Source organism: Cupressus sempervirens, chromosome 8 (genome assembly GCF_028749045.1).
Source record: "Cupressus sempervirens isolate cs-2001-9-10 chromosome 8, ASM2874904v1, whole genome shotgun sequence".
Lineage (NCBI taxonomy): Eukaryota > Viridiplantae > Streptophyta > Pinopsida > Cupressales > Cupressaceae > Cupressus > Cupressus sempervirens.
In genome coordinates, this window is record NC_143125.1 from 82974249 (window position 1) to 82995214 (window position 20966).

Sequence of the window (20966 nt, forward strand, 5' to 3'; positions counted from 1 at the left end):
TAGTGTTGAAAACATCACTTGATGGAGAAACTTTTGTAAAACTTACTTTCATGGAAAATAAATCTCATGAAAGTGGAAAATACCTTAATATATGATGCTTGAAAATAAATTCAATGTTTCAACAACAATAAACTCAAACCTTATCTTGATTTAGTAACTTTTGCATAACATCTCACACATTCTTTTCAACAATTGCCAAGAACTTCATATCATCCCTTCAAATCTGCCTTCTGATTTCTATATCCTTCACAATACCTTCAACTTCACAATGCACTAGTACATAGATATAACTTTAAGTCATCATTCACTTAGTGAGAAAAGATGTGCCCAACTTTCACAATACAACAAGGTGGTCCAAAAATTACAATAGGTATTTAAAAAACTTTATATAATAACCTTAAAATTTCATACTCTTGACAAAATGAAAGAAACTTATATTCTTGACTCTTAGATTTACAGCAACACTTCGTGGTCACTTGGATTAAAACATGACAACTCACACATGATCTTAAAAAAATTATTTATCACCAATCTTCAATGTTACTATTGTCAAGAACAAGGCATAACTAGGAGACATGAATCATTAGCAAAGAAATGGAAAACACCTCACAACCTTGTTGTTGTAACAAATTCTTCCTATTGTATTGAATCTCTTTTTAGATTCTCAAGGTTTGTCTATCAATACATGACTGAAAATGCATAGATTATACCATAGATTGCAGTATTTTTAACAAAGAATTGCTTCACATACTCCCTAGGAGAGTCACCATTTTGTTGGCTTCTGAATTAACAACTTTTAAATAACTTAATTATAGAAACAAATACATCTAGGGGCAGCTAATTCCCATGTTCAACATACTAATTCAAACACTAAGGCTATGCTCCTTCTTCTTCTTCAGGCTCTGCAAGACCTATGCGGGTGAACCTCATATTCTTTTATATGGTACCAATTTCAAAAGCATATAATCTAAGTCTTATAAAGCAGATATAGCCCTTATTTCTCCTATACTTATGCAATGACAAAGCCAAGTCATAGAAAATTGCAAAACCTATGAAATCCAAAACCAGAGTGAGGGCATCATTTCAGCTCTTAAACAGAAAGGGAAATGGGTAATTGATTTAAAGTTTGATCTCAAAAAAATCCAAATATGCAACAACAAGAACAAGTTGACCCTATAGCTGATCAATGCCTTATCTATTGGGCAATTCCACAAATCACAAACATACATCCATGATACTAGTGACATATTCCATACATCAAGATATCAGATGTATCCTATCACTTTGTGAAGTAGACATTAGTGTTCATAGAAACCCTCATACTTATGAAATATCCTTTTCATGTAACTAGAAACCGTGTCAAATATATCAAACATTTACTGGGCTCTTTGTTCCAACTGTAAAACATATTGAAACATACAACTTTAGTTAGTTGTAAATGGGTTTAAGTTCTTTCTTCCTAAACCACAAAATATTATAGATAATAGAGATAGGAGACGAGAATCAGAATGAAAATAAGAAGTTTTTTATTCCTTGTATTCATTTCTTTGAAACAATACATTCAAGATGCATGTAGATAACCTATAGAACTACTAAATAGATTAGAACTGTCTATATTAGCTTTATTAATGTTGTTCTTACCAGAGAGAATGCTAATGAATGGTGGAATTATAGCTCTGGAAAACCTTTTAATAAACTGGAACCAACCTTGTGGTACCACAACAGTGGAAAAATTATCCAAGAACATGAACCAACCTAGAGAAAGAGAGAAAGAAGAAAGATATAGGAGAGGAAATAAATCCTAGATCTAGTCTATAAATGACACATGTCCACTTGAATCTACATCCCCCACTGCTTCAAAGTCTCTGTCTTCCCTCTATAACTAAAATTTGAATGAAATCTCATCATTGAGCTTCAACAAACTCAAAATATCTCTTCCAAATGATGAGAAACCCTTACTCTAGTAAAATATTAGAGATGCATCAAAATGCTAATAAATCCTTCACTAAACTGATTTGGAGGTGAAAAGACATCACCAAACACATCTCCACTAACTTCGGCAAACACCTAATTCATCATTTCACCAAAAACCAAGACTGAACCACCATACTAGAATGCAGTTGAAAAATAAGCACTTTAGACAAAACCCTCAATAGCTCACATATGCTTCTTCCTGTGGAAAAATAAATTACAAATTTGGAAAGTTCATTCCAAGAACTTCCAAAGGTATATGAGATTCCTATGTCCACTTATCAAAAATGCCTAGGAGATTAATTTAAAACCCAGGTTCCTGAAAGCATGGCAGGATTGCATTTTTGTAAAAAATTAACCTTTTCTGTAAGGGTAAAACTTTATTATATAATCTCAAAAGATTTAAATGATTCCTGCACATACTTCCAAAGGAAAAAAATTAAAAATTAAATTTTATGCATTTTGAATTTTCTCTCTAGTCATGCGTCTGGGTCAAACCTATTTGATTGGGCTTTAACACATGTCACCCAGGATTTGTTTGTCTCTTCTCTATCATCACCACCTAGGTGCTATATGGCACCCTATGATTGGTCCACTAATCTGCCACTTGTCACCTAACACATCGCCACATGCAACCTCTGGTTGGATCTCCTTTATACGATCACCTTGCCATATCATCACCTTGTTGGGTGCCTTGACACATTACTGGCATGTGGTGTAACCTGATTCATCAAAACTATTGGACCATCATCTTGGCCCATTGCCATGTGTTAGCATGTCACTTTCTCACTTTGGTTAACTTCCTTGCAACTTATATTGTGGGAAAGTGATGATCGTTGATTCTGCCATGTGTCATGATCTTGTGCATCACTCTTGAACATCACCACATCACCGCTGATGACAAGTGGTGCCTCATCACTTTCCTACTTTGCTTAAAGATCATGCATCTTCATATTGTGGGAAAGTGATGACCATCGATTCTGCCACATGTCACAATCTTGTGCCTCTGATCTTGGAACCTACCATGTCATCATTGCTTAAAATTTGTGTCACGTGTCATTCTGTTACTTTTCCACCTAGGCTTCACATGGCATGTTTTGGTTAGTCGCTCTGGCTATCATGTCACCTTCTCGATTTTCATAGTAGTTCAAAATTACCCTAGCCTTGCATCCAGCTTGGCTGGGTGGGCCCTTAAGCATGAGCTTGTGGCTTCCAAAAGCCTTGTGTCTTAAAGACACTTACTAATAAAGTGTTTGGACATATAAAGAACTAGACATTTCTTTAGCCCATTAATGTCAGACTAAAACTCTAAAATAGAGTCTTCTTTTGTGGTGGCCAATTGAGTCCATCCCTTTGCCTTATTCTACTCATCGTCCTTCAATACCTCTCTAAATGGTTCTTGATGATTAAGACACATCCTTAAGATTTCTCACTATAATAAGTGGGTCCTTGACTTCTCCAAGTGCCATGGGGATGAACCAAGAACCTGAAACATAGTAAGGAAAAAGTAAAATCACGTAGACCAATGATGGAAGCAACTTGGGTTTGGCAGCAGGAAATATTTTGCCACAAACTCTTATCTTGCAAGCATCGAGCTCCGTTAAACATCCATGAAAAATATGCTCCATGATATCCTAGTGCTCTTTGATATTTTCTTCGTAACTTCTCTCAATGCAGTTCTTGGTGAATTCTTTAGGCTTTCAAAACCTACAACCATCATGTGCTCTTTGTGAATGTACTGGTGCTTTCAATATGATGACAACTTCACCTTTTACATACACCTTGAATAAAGACTTCTAACCATAATAGGGAGGATGTATTTTACTTGGCATTCAAAACCTTTATTGATTTACACGGGTTGTGTCTTTATCCATATCCACTAATTCATCTGCACTGACTAAAATGTTAACATTTATAAAATTGAGAATCAGTCTTCAGCAATGTTTTTATCTACCCTACACACTACCAAATTGGAGGGATTCATGGGTTTTTCTCATGTTTACACACATGACTTGAGAGATGATTTTTAATGTTGAAGGCTGTAAACATTAGCGTGCATCACAAAAAAAAAATGTTATCTCCCTTGTATTGTGTGAAGAATTTCTACAGAAGAGCATGACAAGGTGGTCTCTTTCTCTTGGTTTGACTACCATACATCAGTCATGGATGATATCTTTCTGATTCAATACAAACATGATAATCACACTTGGCAACAAATCCACCAACTTGCATGATTCTTTCTTCAGCTATTTTAGTTTGTTCATCATTAACAACATCCATGATAACACCCCCTCTAAGCATCTGAGCCAGCCCAACCTTGCAGGCATATGAAGATTTCTTTGAGTTAGTACTAGAAATTGTACCATTGTTATAAACAGCAACAACTCCATCATTTTCCATTATCCAAATATTAGACCTTTTGTTTTATTGGTCGGGGTTTAGATTATTATTAATTATAAAAAGACCCCCTTTGGTTTTGAGGCAAAAGTAGCTTTTCTTGTATTATCATCCAATGTTTTTTATTATTCATTTTTGAATCATGATAAGGGCATAATGAGATATTTATAATTTGATAAAATAAAATACCTAGCCCTTCTAGAGTGTATACCCAATGTTGACATCCTTTTCAAATTTTCTCGCCCTTTGCAACGTTTGTTGACTCCCACAACAATATTTCAACTTGACGAAGTTAGTCGGGCTCAAAAGTGGGTCAGGCTAATTTTTTTTCGAACTGAAACAACTTATCCTTCAAATCCATTGATCGAACTCCCTGAAACACCTAGATTCAAATTTGGGCCAAAATTGACCATCAATTGATCATTTGAAACTCATTTTAACACTTTATGCAAACTATGACTTTTCTGACAAGAAGACTTATGAGCTAGCTTTAAAAACTGACCAAATCAAACAACCAAGCCCTAAAAAATGAAATGTTGATTCTTTGCTCCACATTCTTGTACCTTGTTAGATTTTACCTCATGATGTCATCTTGGTCAGAATATATTGACCGTCAAAGTTGATCACTCAAAACTACTTGCAAACAAACATGTCAGAAAACAATAAATTGCATTTGCTTTTGTCTTTGAAATAGGTCAAACTAACACTTGGGGGCACAAAAATTGGGGCATTAGTTCACTTTCATGAGGAGAGTATGAATCCATGATTTGGACTCATGACGAATAACTAGGAAAATTTGGCAAGCATTCAAAGTGGAGTACTTGGATTTATAGAACTAAGAACATTACCAAAACAACGATTTTCACAAACATAATGGACCTGGGAAAGTGTGTAGATGAATTCGCCAAGAATTGAAGATTGGCACACTTAAAGTATTTTCAGAGTAGAAAAAAATGGTACAATCTTATCTATCATGCATTCAGAGTTATGATATCCCAAACAGGGCTACCAATCAATCTGCACTTTTAGACACCAGTAAAACTTTATGAATTACATCTAGAATTGCATTTAAAAACTAGTCAACCAAATTTTTCATAAGCTCAAATCTAGAACATAGTGAGTGTCTGACCCCTAGAATGCAATGCAAAAGGAATTTTATCATTAGGGTTAACTAGGTCAAAGTTATAACTGGTCAAATGGGGCTTCTTAGAATTTTGAAAAGTATGCATCAGCATGAAAATAGTGAACAATCAACTTTTAGGGATTCAAAACCTAGTCAAAAAATATTGAAATGAATTGAAATCTAAAAAATAGGTTCTTTGATATGCATACTAAATACTCTGAAAGCAGTGAGTCATGACACTTAACTGGGTGCAAGATATTCAATTGTAAACTAGGTCTCCTGTCACTGTTTGACATTGGCAAAAATGTAAATTTAAGCAATGCCCAAAATGAAACTTCACGGAATGACAATTTATCATCATGGGATGCATGCATATACTGAATGCAAAGTGTGAGAAACATAAAACACTTCATAGACCTCAAAATTATGATCGGGTACACATGTAATAAAGCATTTATAGGGGCTCAGTTAGACTCAAAATTCAGAATGGTACTCAAAATCATGGCTTCAATTTTGATTCCCAATAGTGGTTCTATCTGGGGATGCATGTCCATGCAAGCATAGAAAGGACTCAAATCTTGGAAGAAGCAGACCACTCCAAAACTTTCTCTTGAACAACTTTATTGAAAGCAAGAAAACTATTCCTAAGTTGTACAAACGATGGCCCTAGGCCACCAAACTTTTAAAAAAATGCTTACCTCTATTATATGCCTGATTCTGATTTCTATTTTCATGAGGTAAGCTAAAAATATTACTTCCATTAGTTTCACCAATTAGATTAGCATCTTGAATCAATTCACTTGGCAAAACAAAATCTACATCTTCATGTTCATGGTGAATATACAAACTAGGAACCACTTCAAAAAAATTCTCACTATAAACATATTGATCAACATGCTCAAGCATATAAGAATTAAACTGAGACTACTCTTCATCAGATGTATCATGCATGCTATCAACCTTGAATATGAAAGTTTCATATTCAACTTGGGGAAAACGATCACACATACCTTGAAATTGTGTATCTTCATGTATAACCGGTTGGCACTCAAATGAGAAAATAGATTTATACTTGCAAATATCATCCATGTCAATGTTTGAGACTAATCTAGAGTCTTCCAATGATTCTTTTCAATCAACAAAAAAATTAGCCATCATATTAGAGCTTTCACCATAAAACTTGTTGCAAGGTGTTGGTTGATCTTCAATAATAACTTTATCTAACACATTGTTATCAACATCACCAGATGTAACATCACCATCATTTTAACTGTCACACCTAGAAGAAGAAAAATTTGATCTCTTATAGTAGTAGGATATTGTATCATCATCAAGATCAATATTAACCAAGTTTGAAGATTCCACGTGCTCTTCAAAAAGAAGATTGATAATTCCATGCAAAGATCCCTTGTAAGCATTGTAACAAGTGATGTGTTGATCAACATCAAACTCTTCATCATACAACAAATTAATGAAGACCTTGAACCCATTTCCAACATCATTTTCATGAACACTTTCAACACATGAAGAAGAAAAATCATAATAATTACATCAAGCAATACCATCCACTTCATCAATTAAGCATGTGGAATATAAATCAATGTTACTTGCATTGTCTTCTTGAAAATGATTCATATGGCTTGACCACCAATCATATATTAAATTATTGATAGGTGCTAACATATAAACCTTAGAATCATTTGTATATTGTTGATTACAACTAAATGCAACCTCATGATATTCTTCTACACAACTAAGCAATTTATCCTTGTAAACGATCTTCTTATCCTCATATTGTGTAGACATCTCCTCTTCAAAGTTTTCAACCTCAAGCTGATTCATACAATTTGGAGATGAAACTTCATTTTCAAATTTAGAAGAAAGATCCATACCTTTACTTGAATAAGAACACTCACTTTCATCATTGCTCTCTTCTTCCCAATTTGCATCAGACTCATATGAAAGAGGAGTACGCATTATTAGTGTCATAATCTTGAATCGAGTAACCACTTTCATCATCTTCTTCACATGATACTTCTTCATAAAATACTAGATCAACAACCTTGTTTTCATCACTTGAAACATAACTTTCAGCATCTTCATCCTTATATTGTGATACATGTCTTTCAACTTCATAAGTAGTAACATTCTCAACATAAGACAAATCATCAATAGGACAATGAGTGACTAAAATTACTTCTTGCATATATAACTTATCAAGTGAATCAACTTTGTCATCTACTACTATAAGACTACAAACATATGCATTCTATTCAGCAATAATAGGATCAATCTACTTTGCAACAATGAGAATTCATCTTCACATGTTTTTAAATCTGAATTTTCAACAAGATTGTTTAGAAAAACAGGGGTACCTATGTGCTAATTTGAATTTGAATACTCAACATGACATTCGTTTCTCTTTTCCACTTCATCTTGTCGAAAAATCTTTCTAGAGAAATGACTCCTAGTTAGTCCATACCTTATATTGTTTTCGATCTCTATTGCTATCAGGAATGCTTGATGTGAAGTCATGGGTTCTTTATCCCTAAATAGATAACTCATTTTTTCTTCAAATGCATCAAGGTAAACTACTAAACACATTTGATCATCCAATCTACAATTCTCAAGAATCTCGTTCAAGGCTCTTGCAAATCTAATATTGAATTCACGAATAAGTTCACCATTCCTAATTTGAATCTTCAAGAAATTCTCAAAAGAATAAGATATGCTTATTCTTTCCCCAAATTGCTCCAGGAAGGTTGCATGTAACTCACTCCAAGATGAGATAGACCATGCTGGTAGAAAGGAAAACCAATCTCTAGATCACCTTCTAAGGTTTGAACAAACAACTTCATATGCACGTCTTCATGAGAAATCTCATAGTCACCCATCAAATTACTAAACAACTGAATATGATGACTAGATAAATCCAAATGGCTCCCACTAAACTTAGGCAAATTCTTTCTAAGATCATACGACATGGTGTTTGGGAAACCATGAATGTCATCAAAGTGTAATGGCATGTATCTCTTCGTAGAGATAGATCTACAATTTTCATCAATGGATTGCATACTAGGTGAAAAGAAATTTTCCATTCTTTACAAACTTACAACTATTCACCAAAATAACTTCAAGAATTTATAACTTGCAGCAGATCTAAAAACTCCTCTACCAATTCAATCTCAAACATACTCTAATATGTAAACACATTTGTTGAATCTATCTTTCATAAAGTGTGCTAAGATGCATCAAACAACTCTCCTACTTAGTGCTAAAAACATCACTTGATAGAGAAACTTTTGTAGAACTTACTTTCATGGAAAAGAAATCTCATGAAAGTGGAAAATACCTTAATATGTGATGTTTGCAAACCACTTTATTTCTGCAACAACAACAAATTCAAAGCTTATCTTGATTTAGTAAGTCTTACATAGCATCTCACTTAGTCTTTTCAACTGTTGCCATGAACTTTAGATCATCTCTTCAAATCTGCTTTCCAATTGATGTACCCTTCACAATAAGTCCAACTTCACAATGCACTAGTACATAGATAAAACTTCGAGTCGCCATTCACTTAGTGAGAAAATATTTGCCCAACTTTCACAATACAACAAACTAGTCCAAAAATTACAATAGGTATTTGAAAAACTTTATACAACAACCTTAGAAGTTCATACTCTTGAGAAAGTGAAATAAACTTATATTCTTGACTCTTATATTTACAGTAACACTTCATGGTCACTTGGATTAAAATGTGAGAACTCACAAGTGGTCTTAAAAACATCATTTATCACCAATCTTCAAAGTTACCACTATCAAGAATAAGGCACAACTGGGAGACATGAATCATGAAAGAAATGGAAAACACCTCACAGCCTTGCCATTGTAACAAATTCTTCCTGTTCTATGGAATCTTGTTTTAGATTCTCAAAGTTTTTCTATCAATACATGACTGAAAATGCACAAATTATACAAGAGATTGTAGTATTTTTAATGATGAATTGCTTCACATACTCCTTAGCAGAGTCACCATTTTGTTGGCTTCTAAATTAACAACTTTTTAATAACCCAACGATAGGAAAAAATACATCGAGGGGCAGATAATTCCCATGTTCAACATACCAATTCAGACATCAAGGCCAACTAGTTTAAAAAGCATACAATTTGAATCTTATAAATATATAAAACCCTTATTTCACCTATACTTATGCAATGACAAAGGAAAGTAGTAGAAAATTGAAACACCTATGAAATCCACAAGCTGAGTGAGAGTATCCTTTCAGCTCTTAAATAGAAAGGGAAATGGATAATTGATTTAAAGTTTGATTTCAACAAAATCAAAATATGTAACAGTAAGAACATGTTGATCCTTATATAGCTAATCAGTGCCTTATCTACTGGGAAATTCTACAAATCATGAACATGCATCCATGATACCAATGACATATTCCATACATCAAGATATCAGATCTATCTTATCACTTTGTGAATTAGACATCAATGTTCATAGAAACCCTCATACTTATGAAATATCCTTTTCATGTAACCAACAACCTTATCAAATATATCAAGCATTTACTTGGCTCTTTGTTCCAACAACGAAACATATTGAGACATACCACTTTAAGGAGTTATAAACAGGTTTAAGTTCTTTGTTCCTAAACCACAAAACATTGCAGATAACAAAGATAGGAGATGAGAATCAAAATGAAACTAAGAAGTTTGTTGTTCCTTGTATTCATTTCTTTTAAACAATACATTCAAGATGCATGTAGATAACCCATAAAACTATTGAATAGATCAGAATTGTCCATCTTAGCTTTATTAATGCTATTCATACAAGAAAGAATGTTGAAGAATGGCGGAATCACAACTCTGGAAAACATTCCAATAAACTGGAACCAACCTTGTGGTATCATAGCAGTGGAAAAATTATCCAAGAACATGAACCAACCTAGAGAAAGAAAGAAAGAAGAAATATGTAGAAGAGGAAATAAATCCCGGATCTGATATGGAAATGACACATGTCCACTTGAATCTCCATCCCTTACTATTGAAAAGTCTCTTTCTTCTCTCTATAACCAAAATCTAAATGGAATCTTATTATTGAGCTTCAACAAACTCAAAATATCTCCTCCAACTGATGACAAACCCTTACTTTGATAAAAATATCAGACATGCATCAAAATGATGATAAATCCTTCACTAAATTGATTTGGAGGTTAAAAGACATCACCAACTACATCTCCACTAACTTTGGTGAACACCTAATTCATCATTTCACCAAAACCAAAGACTAAATGACCATACCAGAATGTAGTTGAAAAATAAGTTCCTCAGATAAAACCCTGAATATCTCACATATATTGCTTCCTATGCAAAAAAAATTGTAAATGTGGAAAGTTCATTCTGAGAGCTTTTCGTTGGTATATGATAGTCCTATATCTGCTTTTCAAAAATGTCTAGAATATTCATTTAAAAACTAGGTTCCTGATTGCATGACAATACTACATTTTTGCAAAAATTTAACCTTTTCCCATTTAAATGATGCCTACATGTACTTCTAAAGGAAAACAATTAAATATTAAATTTTATGCACTTTGAATTTTCCTTCTAGTCATGTATCTTGGTCAAACCTGTTTGAACAGGCTTTGACACGTATTGCTACAAGATTGGTTTGCCTCTGCTCTGTCATTGCCACCTAGGTGCCATGTGGCACCCTCTAATTGGTCCACTAATCTTCCACTTGTCACTTGACACATCACCACAGGGCGACCTTTGATTGGATCTCCTTTGTATGGTCACCTTGCCACATCATCACCTTGTTGGACACCTTGCCATGTGGCATCACCTGATTTGTCAAAATTGTTGCACCGTCATCCAGGCCCAGTGCCACATTTTGGCATGTCACTTTCCCACTTTAGTTAACTTCCTTGCATCTTGATATTGCGGGAAAGCAATGACCATTGATTCTACCACATGCCACGATCCTGTGTGTCACTCTTGCACATTGGCACATCACCATCAATGAAACATGACACCTCATCACTTTCCTGCTTTGGTTAATGATCATGCATCTTCATATTGTAGGAAAGTGATGGTCATCAATTTTCCATGTGTCACAATCTTGTGCCTCCAATCTTGGAACCTACCATGTCATCTTTGCTTGAAATCCGCACCACATGTCATTCTACTACTTGTCCACTCAGGCACCATGTGGCATGTTCTAGTTAGTCACTATGGCTGCCATGTCACCTTCTTGATGTGCATGTCATTTAAAAATTACCTTAGCCTTCCCTCCAGCTTGGCTGGGTGGACCCTCATGGATGGCCTTGTGGCTTCCAAAATCCTTGTTTCTTAAAGACACTTACTAATAGAGTATTTGGACATATAAAGAACTAGATGTTTCTTCAACCCATCAATGTGGGACTAAAACTCTCAAATGGAGTCTTCTTTTGTGGTGGCCAAATCAAGCCCAACCCTCTACCTTCTTCTACTCATCGTCCTCCAATGCCTCTCTATGTGGTTCTTGATGATTAAGATGCATCCTTAAGATCTCTCACTATAATAAGTGGGTCCTTGACTTCTTCAAGTGCCACGGGATGAACCAAGAACATGAAACATAGTAAGGAAAAAATAAAATCACATGAACCGACGATGGAAGTAGCTTTGGCTTGGCAGCATGAAAGCTTTCACCGCAAAACCTTATCTTGTAGGAATCGAGCTCCCTTAAACATCCATGAAAAAGATGCTCCATGATATCCTAGGGCTCTTTCAGATTTTCTTCATAACTTCTCAATGCAATTCTTGGTGAATTCTTTAGGCAGTCAAAACCTACAACTATCATGTGCTCTTTGTGAGTGGACTGGCACTTTGAATATGACAACAACTTCACCTTTCACATGCACCCTGAATAAAGACATCTAATCTCAGTAGGGAGGATGTCTTTTACTTGGCATTCACATCCTGTATTGATTCACACAGGTTGTGTCTTTATCCACATCCACTAATTCATCTGCATTGACTAAAATGCTAACATTTATAAAACTAAGAATCAATCTTCAGCAATATTTTTATACACTCTACACACCGCCACATTGGAGGGATTTTTTTGTTTGTCTCATGTTTGCATGCATGACTTGGGAGACAATTTTTAATGTTGAAAGCTCTAAACATTAGTGTACAACAAAAAAAATGGAATGTTGTTTCCCTTGCATCATTTGAAGAAAGTCTACAAGAGAGCATGACAAGGAGGTCCCTTTCTCTTGGTTTGACTGTCCTACATCAGTCATGGATGGTATCTTTCTAATTCAATACAAACATGACAGTCACTCTTGGCAAAAAATCCACCAACTTGCCCGATTCTTTCTTTAGCTATTCCAGTTTGTTCAACATTAACAACATTCATGATAACTCCCCCTCTAAGAATTTGACCCAGATCAACCTTGTAGGCATATGAAGATTTCTTTGAGTTAGTATTAGAAATTGTACCATTGTTATAAATAGTGACAACTCTGTTATTTTACATTATCCAGACATAAGAACTTTTATTAGATTATTATTAATTATAAAAAAATCCCCTTTGCTTTTGAGGCCAAAGTAGATTTTCTCGCATTATCATCTAATATTTTTTTTATTCATTCTTGAATGATGATAATAGTATAATGAGATATTTATAATTTGATAAAATACAATACCTAGCCCTTCTAGAGTGTATACCCACTATCAACATCCTTTTCAAATTTTTTTGACCCTTGCAATATTTGTTGACTCCCACAATAATATTTTAGCTTGACAAAGTTAGTCGGTCCCGAAAGCGAGTCCAGCTAATTTTTTTTTTTGAACTAAAACACTTGACCCTTTAAATCTATTGATCGAACTCCCTGAACCACTTGGATTCAAATTTGGGCCAAAATTTGACCATCAACTAATCATTTAAAACTCAATTCAACACTTTCTACAAACCGTGACTTTTCTAATAGGAAGGCCTATGAGCCAACTTTAAAAACTGACTAAATCAAACAACTGAGCCCTAAAAACTGACATGTTGATTCTCTGCTCCACATTCTTGTACCTTGTCAATTTTTTCCTCATGAAAACATATGGGTTAGAAGATATTGACCGTAAATGTTGATCACTCAAAACTGCCTACAAACAAACATGTCAAAAAATAATAAATTGCATTCAGTTTTGGCTTTGAAAATAGGTTAAATTGACACTTGGGGGCACAAAAAATGGGGCATTAGTTCACTTTCATGAGGAGAGTATAAATTTGTGATTTGGGCTCATAACTAATAACTGAGAAAATTTGGCGACTGTTCAAAGTGGGGTACTTGGATTTGCAGAATTGGGAACACTAGCAAAACAATGATTTTCACAAATGAAATTGACCTAGGAAAGTTTGCAGATATATTCCACAAGACTTGAAAATTGGAACACTTAAAATATTTTCATAGTATAAAACAATAGTACAATCTATTTGGTCTTGTCTATCATGGATTTAGAGTTACGACATCCCAAATAGGGTGACTGATCAATTTGCACTTTTAGACACCAATAAAACTTTATGAGTTGCATCTTGAATCGTGCTTGAAAACTAGTCAAATGGATTCATCATAGGCTCAAATATGGAACATAGTGGGTGTTTGACCCCTAGAATGCAATGAAAAAGGAATTTTCTCATTAAGGTCAACTAGGTCAAAGTTATAATTGGTCAAACAAGGCTTCCCAGAATTCTAAGAAATATGTATCAGCATGACAACAGTAAACAACCAACTTTGAGGGATTCAAAACCTAGCCAAAACATATTAAAACAATGTTAAATCTAAAATATAGGGTCTTTGATATGCATGCTAAATATTTCCAAAGTGGCAAGTCATAACACTTAACAGAGTGAAAGATATTCAATTGCAAATTGGGCCTCCTGTTACTATTTGACACTTTGGCAAAAATGTAGATTTAAGTAATGCTCAAAACAAAACTTCAAGAGATGATTCAGAATGGAAATTTATCATAAAGGGATGCATGCATATACTAAATGCAAAGTGTTAGAAACATAAAACACTTCATAGGCCTCAAAATGACCTCTGGGTACACATGCGTTAAAAGCGCTTATAGGGGCTCAATTAGACTCAAAATTCAGAATGGTATTCAAAATCAAGGCTTCAATTTTGAGTCCCAACATCTTTTACTAGTTGTCATACATTTTTCCAATCAAATAATTTTGGTGATCAATGAAAAAACTTCATACGTATTTCAACCTTTGTGTCAAAGATACTTAGAGGATTAAAAAAGTTATCTTGTATCAATCCCAGATCATTTTTCTACAAGGTGTATTAAATCATTTAATCAAAGTAGTCTTTTATAGGACTGCTAAGTTCATATAGGAAATTTTGTAAGTATTTTAACAAGGTGAATTCCAAGTAGGTAGGATGAAATCTCTTAAAATAGTACTCTTGACAGGCTGAAGATACATCTAACTTTATATCAGTCACTTCTTACTAGGTGAGTCACTTAGAAGGTAGCAAAGCTATAAGCCTGATCGACAACCATTTTCAACTACGATGAGGAAGTTGTAGGTATCATACCCACCAGATTTTTCCCCCTCTGACCAAGGATTTTCTATGATACCAAAATTTGTGTGTTATGGATATTTAAATGTTAAAGATTTCATGTTATTTACCTAACACATTTGAATTTGCAAGTTATTGTTAGTGTTGAGACAACTATTGGAAAACAAAACAATAATAATATAATTTTTAATGATAAAATTTGTTAAAGTGCTCAAGTATTAATTCACTCCCCCTCTCAATATTTAACCTTTCTAGTTAACAACTTTATAGACTCCAAAATAATGAGACTTAGTCTCGGTCTCGGTTGAATCCCTTAGTCTCCCTTTTCCTTCTTGTTCCTTTGTGAAAATCATTTTCCAGTCCCTTGGCAAGGAAAATTGTTTAGAATTGGACCATTTTTTTAATACTCATCCTTAAAATAAGGTTTGTGTTGAGGTTGACCTATATTTTTGTGACCTCAAAGAAACCATGGATATCTAGGTTGGTGGTTGTAGTTTCACTCAAAAAGTGCTTTACTTGAATTTATTGAGCACCTTTCTATAGGTTCCATTTGCCTGAGCACAAGATAAAGGCTTATCCTTTGGCTATTCTATGGAAAAAGTCTCCTCCTAAGGAGTTGACCTCCTAACTTGCAAAGGGTTTCAAAAAAGAAGGTTGGACTATGGTGGGTCACAAGAGTAAGAATGCTTTGTATGCACCTCAAAAGAAACCCATCATTTCAGATTCCCAACCAATGAGAGAATTTATTCACAACCTTTACCTTCTTACATTGCCTCGCTATTTGTGGCTCTTGTTTCAAATCTTGGCCAATATGGGATTTTTGTGGTTGAGGGTGCTTTCTTCCCTCCATGGGTTCTCACTCTCAACATGCATCAACAATTTCTTCTCAATCATCTTTGTAATGCTCTCAAAAACCTTCTAGACATGTAAAGATCAATGATGGAGGTTCATAAAAGAAAAGGTTAACCCAGGTAGGGATTTTTTCCCTATCTTCAGAACAAGCTCACATTTATAACACAATAGATTCTCTTCTCTTGGGGAAAAGGATGACATGCATGTTTCATCCTTGAATTATTTATCATGGAATGCTATATTTCGTAAGGGATAGTCTTCAATGTGTTTCTGGCTTGGATGTTTTATGCCTCCAAGAAGCTAATATTGCTAGTGTCATGCTTGTTGTTGCATGTCATGTTATTTGGCTAGATAGTTTTCTATTTTCTTCCTAAAATGGAGTTTTCTGAGGCATATTCACTCCTCTCATTTCCCCTAATTGGAGTTATTCAGTTATTTATCATAGTTCTAATCTCATGTAGAGTTGTGTGGGTATTGTTGTCAATCAACAATCATTCTTTCAGGATCATTGATGATATGCTCCTAATGATGCTTTTGAAATATCACACCTATGCCATTGGGTGGAAGACTCTTTTCCACCTACAACTTGGGTCATTTGTAGGGAATTCAACATGGTTGAGGTGGCACTAGAAAATGATGGATTTTTTTCTTTTAGATGGACAACTAGAGAAGGAGAGGCTTAGTTTTATATGAGTAATAAATTAGGCTTTTTTAATCCCAATAGTAATCATTGTCATTGTAATGGGTCTTGACATACTTGGTGTAATTTTTGAGGTGACTCTAATATTTGAAAAGGCTTGATTTTGTTATGATTAAAATGCAATCTACTTTTACATTTTCTAGAAATCATGATTTATTTGTCTTACCACTTGTGGATGTGACATTGTTAGACCAATACCTCATAAAGTTCTACATTGAATGACAGATCACTCATATGCATCCTTCCAAGATGCAAGATTGTTTGAACACATTATAGATTCATCACAAAACCACCATGACCTACATCCAACATGTTTAGAATGTAGAGACCAAGACACATCAACCAACTAGATGAATTTCTTGGTGGAATGATTCCATTACTCACACTATGAGGTTTCTTTGCATTTATGGAAGAAAAATTTCCATGTACCGTAGGTATTTGTATAATGTGAATAAAAAGGCCTTTGTCCTACCATTGAAGCTCTGGCTTCAAACCCTTTATTTTTGAATTGCAAATATAAGTGGCTCAACTTAGACACCATAGGTTAATTGTTGATCAATATTCTTCCTGAGCTCAAATAAAAATTAGGCTTCATTGGTTCAAGGTGGGTGAAAAAGCTTCAAAGGAGTTTCTTTGGCTCTTAGAGATCATCATACCTTTGCTAATATCAATAGAATTAAGGAAGGATATTCAATTCTCACTAAACTTTTTGACATTCTTCAAGGTTTTGTCTAACATTATGAGAATGTGTTCACAACACAGGGAAGTTCTCTTGTAGTGACCAAGATTTACAAGATTGTGTGATGGTTGTGCCAAATAACATTTTAGACAACCTCATAATTTTTTGTGATAAGATGCTTAATCTTGATGATCTACAGGAAGTTGTCTTCTTAATGGAAGATGATAAAGCCCCTAGATGTGATGACTTTCCTTGTGAATTTTATAATTCCTTTCGACCTTGTGTTGTTCTAGACCTTCATAAATTCTATCTAGAGCCTTTAATTCTTAGACCTTGGTACACATCATCACCAAGGTAATATTAAATTTATAACAAAAGATGGAGACCCAAAGGATATCTACGACTAGAGGTTGATTACTCTACCCAACATCTCTTACAAGATCAATACCAAAGACCCCACTCTCAAGATTTGCCACATTTTGTCTCTCATTGTATGACTAGAAAAAATTGGTTTTATCAAGTCTAGATTTATCTTGGAAAACATTATTATTGTCTAGGAAGATATGGAATGGGCAAAGAATTCTAGGTAAAGCAATATTTTCTCAAAATAGCATTGAGTGACCCTTCATCATTGCCATGCTCAACGCCCTTTTCTTTGGGTTTCATTTTATTCAATCATTTTAAATGTTCTTTGGGAATGATTTTTCTTGCAACACCATTAATAGCCATTAACCATCTAGTTTTGGGCTCTTCAATCCTTTTCTTTACGTGATTCATACCAAAGCCTTTGGGCATTTGTTAGACTCTGTAATCACTATTTTGCCATGACAGATGAATTTTCCCACCTGAGTCACTTTCTCAACTTGTTAAGTCCATTTCACATATGGTTCTTTACTCACTTTTATTGAGGAAGAATAAAACATTTAGGTGAATTTACAATGTCTTGAAAGTTTTGTTTGGTTTCTAGTCTAGCTACATAGTGACACAAAATGTAATGCTATAAGTAGTCCTTCCAACACCACCCTTGATTCTCCAAAATGGGTGGAAATTATTTCAACACAGGGAAACATTTTGCTTCCTCAACATTATTTTTTCCTTTTAAGCTTTGCTTATAGACCTTTGAAATGTTGTTCTTGCTTAGATCGAGAAGAAGCTTGCCTACTGGATCATCAAGCCACTCTCTTTAACTAGAAACTTCTAGATTTCTCAAAAGTGCTAGCTATCACCCATATTTATTACTCTTCTTGTTAGGATCCTTCAAAAGCCTCGTACATGAAGTTGAAGAAGTTTTTACATGATTTTCTTTGGGCCTCTAGAGTGGACCATCATGGGTTTCTCAAAGTTGCTTGGGAGCATTGTTGTCTTCCTAAGGAATTTGAAGGATTAGACATCTTATCTACCGCAAAGAGAGCTTGACTCTTTGTGCTAAATGGGTCATCAAAGCCCTTACTAGCGATGAAGCCTGGTAGATTCTTCTCAAGCATTACATTTCATCTAATTTTCTAGTTAATAGACTAGCGTGGAAGGGGATTGGATTTCAAACCCTTCTTTTTATGAAAGACTTAGTTTAGATCTAGGGAAATTGTGCTGCCAATAGCATACCGAGGGTTTGTGAAGCTACTAAACCTTGGCTTCGCTAGGCTAGATATTGATTTTGTGATGGGCTCTCTCTCAATCAACATAATATTTTGTGGTTTTTGTTGTTTCATGCTTTGGGGCTTCCTCTTGCCGCGATCTAGGATATTTGTGTAGTGTATTTTCATAAACATGCCATCCAAACACCTAAGGATGTTTTTTCTAGAGCTAGTATGAGTCTTTGATTGTGGAATGATCTTTAGATCTAGCTTCACATGTTTCACTCAAATCGACAAATATATGACTTATTGGTCTCGACATTGGCTCCATACATGCTTCATAATCTTGGTATTGCTTCTATCAAGCCCTACTAGAAAGATTGGAAGTGGTATTCTTGGAGTCCTTTTTCTAGTTACAAACCCAAAATGAGTTATCACGGGTTAGCTCCCCATCTGCCAATGGTCACCATTATCAACAAACATTGACATTCATAGTCATTTCAGAAATCTTGGAGATGTCAATTTTATAGTTGGATCTGTCATTGTAGAGCCCAAAATTTCTCTTTTTGCTTGGTGTGTTCTTTTTTGGGGCTTGCCTCTAAGCTCAAGACTTACACATCTAGGTGTGCCTCACTCTAGGTGCTCTTTTTGTGGCAACCTGAGTCTTTTCTCTACATATTCTAGTTTTGCAGAAGAGCTCAACAATATTTGAATGAGATACATTAGATTTTTTGTCGTTTAGGCTAGAGCCTTTTTCTTGGCATATGGATTTGTTGGGTGATTCCCCTGGGCTTCCCTTCAAGTTCTCATAAATGTGTCATGCTTTGAGGATGGAAATCTTATTCTCTATGGAAGGATAGAAATGTTGTTTTATTCACACATAACATTCTAGATATTAATATATGTATGTACACTAAAACACGTCAATGTAATAATGTGATGATAAAAATCTTGATGTAGGCAAATAAAGTTGTGTTGGAGGTGGTCCACCTTCAATGTATTGGGGAAATTCCTCATGTACGATTGCAAGAGTGTTGCTGAATTTTTCCTCTTGGGATCAAGCTTCATCACGTGGTACCACTGTAATTATAGTTCTTTGCCCACCACTCTTAGACCTCACAGTCTCATGCCTCTTACTACTCCTCTAAGGGAGGTGATGAGTGGAGGCGTCACTCGACTTCTTTGTATCACATATCTATTTCAGATTGGCTTGTGACTACACCTTTTCCCTCAACGCCTGGTGGATATGGCTAGCCAACCATTGGTGGTGATACCTCATGACCCACTTCTTCCAAGTAGTTTCCTCGCTCGACGCTTTCTATTTTTCCCTCTAGGAGGGAGGCAAAAGAAAAAAGAAAAAGATGGTTGGTCCATCCCGGACCTGACCTCTGACCTTAATACTTGGGGTAGAAAGGATGACCAGGATCCTCCCCCTCAATTGACATTGCTTTGGCCACTTGAGGTGGCTTTTTCTCTGGGCTTCACCATTGTTTTTTTGATAAATAGTTGATATTTGGTAATTATTCTCGACTTGGTCATGTGAACTCTTGCAGATTGATCTTGTATTCCTTGACCTTTTTTTTGTGAATATGTTCTTTATATTATAAAATTAATAAAAGAGACACTATTTATTAATAAAAAGTCTCGTCACAAACCTTTTGATGCCTAAATAACCAACTCCCACAAGGAAAAATCTCTCATCACAATGAATGGTACACTTAGTACTCATTGCATATAAGTGAGGCTCATAGAGGTGAATCATTAGATTCTCTTGAATTCCACTAATTGAATACTACTCTAACTTAAGAGCACTTAACGATAAAATTTCTTTCGAAAATAAACTTACTCAACTTAGTACCCAAATAATTATTTACTTTAAACTCAAACTCAAATTCATAACAAAACAATATATTTTCATTGTGATCACTAACTTCTAGATTAAAAGAAGAAACCATCCAATTGAAGTTTGCTACTAGAAGGTTAGACCAGACTTTGTAGGGGTTACCAATGTCATTCATAATTTATTCAATGTTACATCATTTTGTGTGCCGCATATGGTAAAATTCTAAATCTCGCGCCTAGAAAACATACAAAA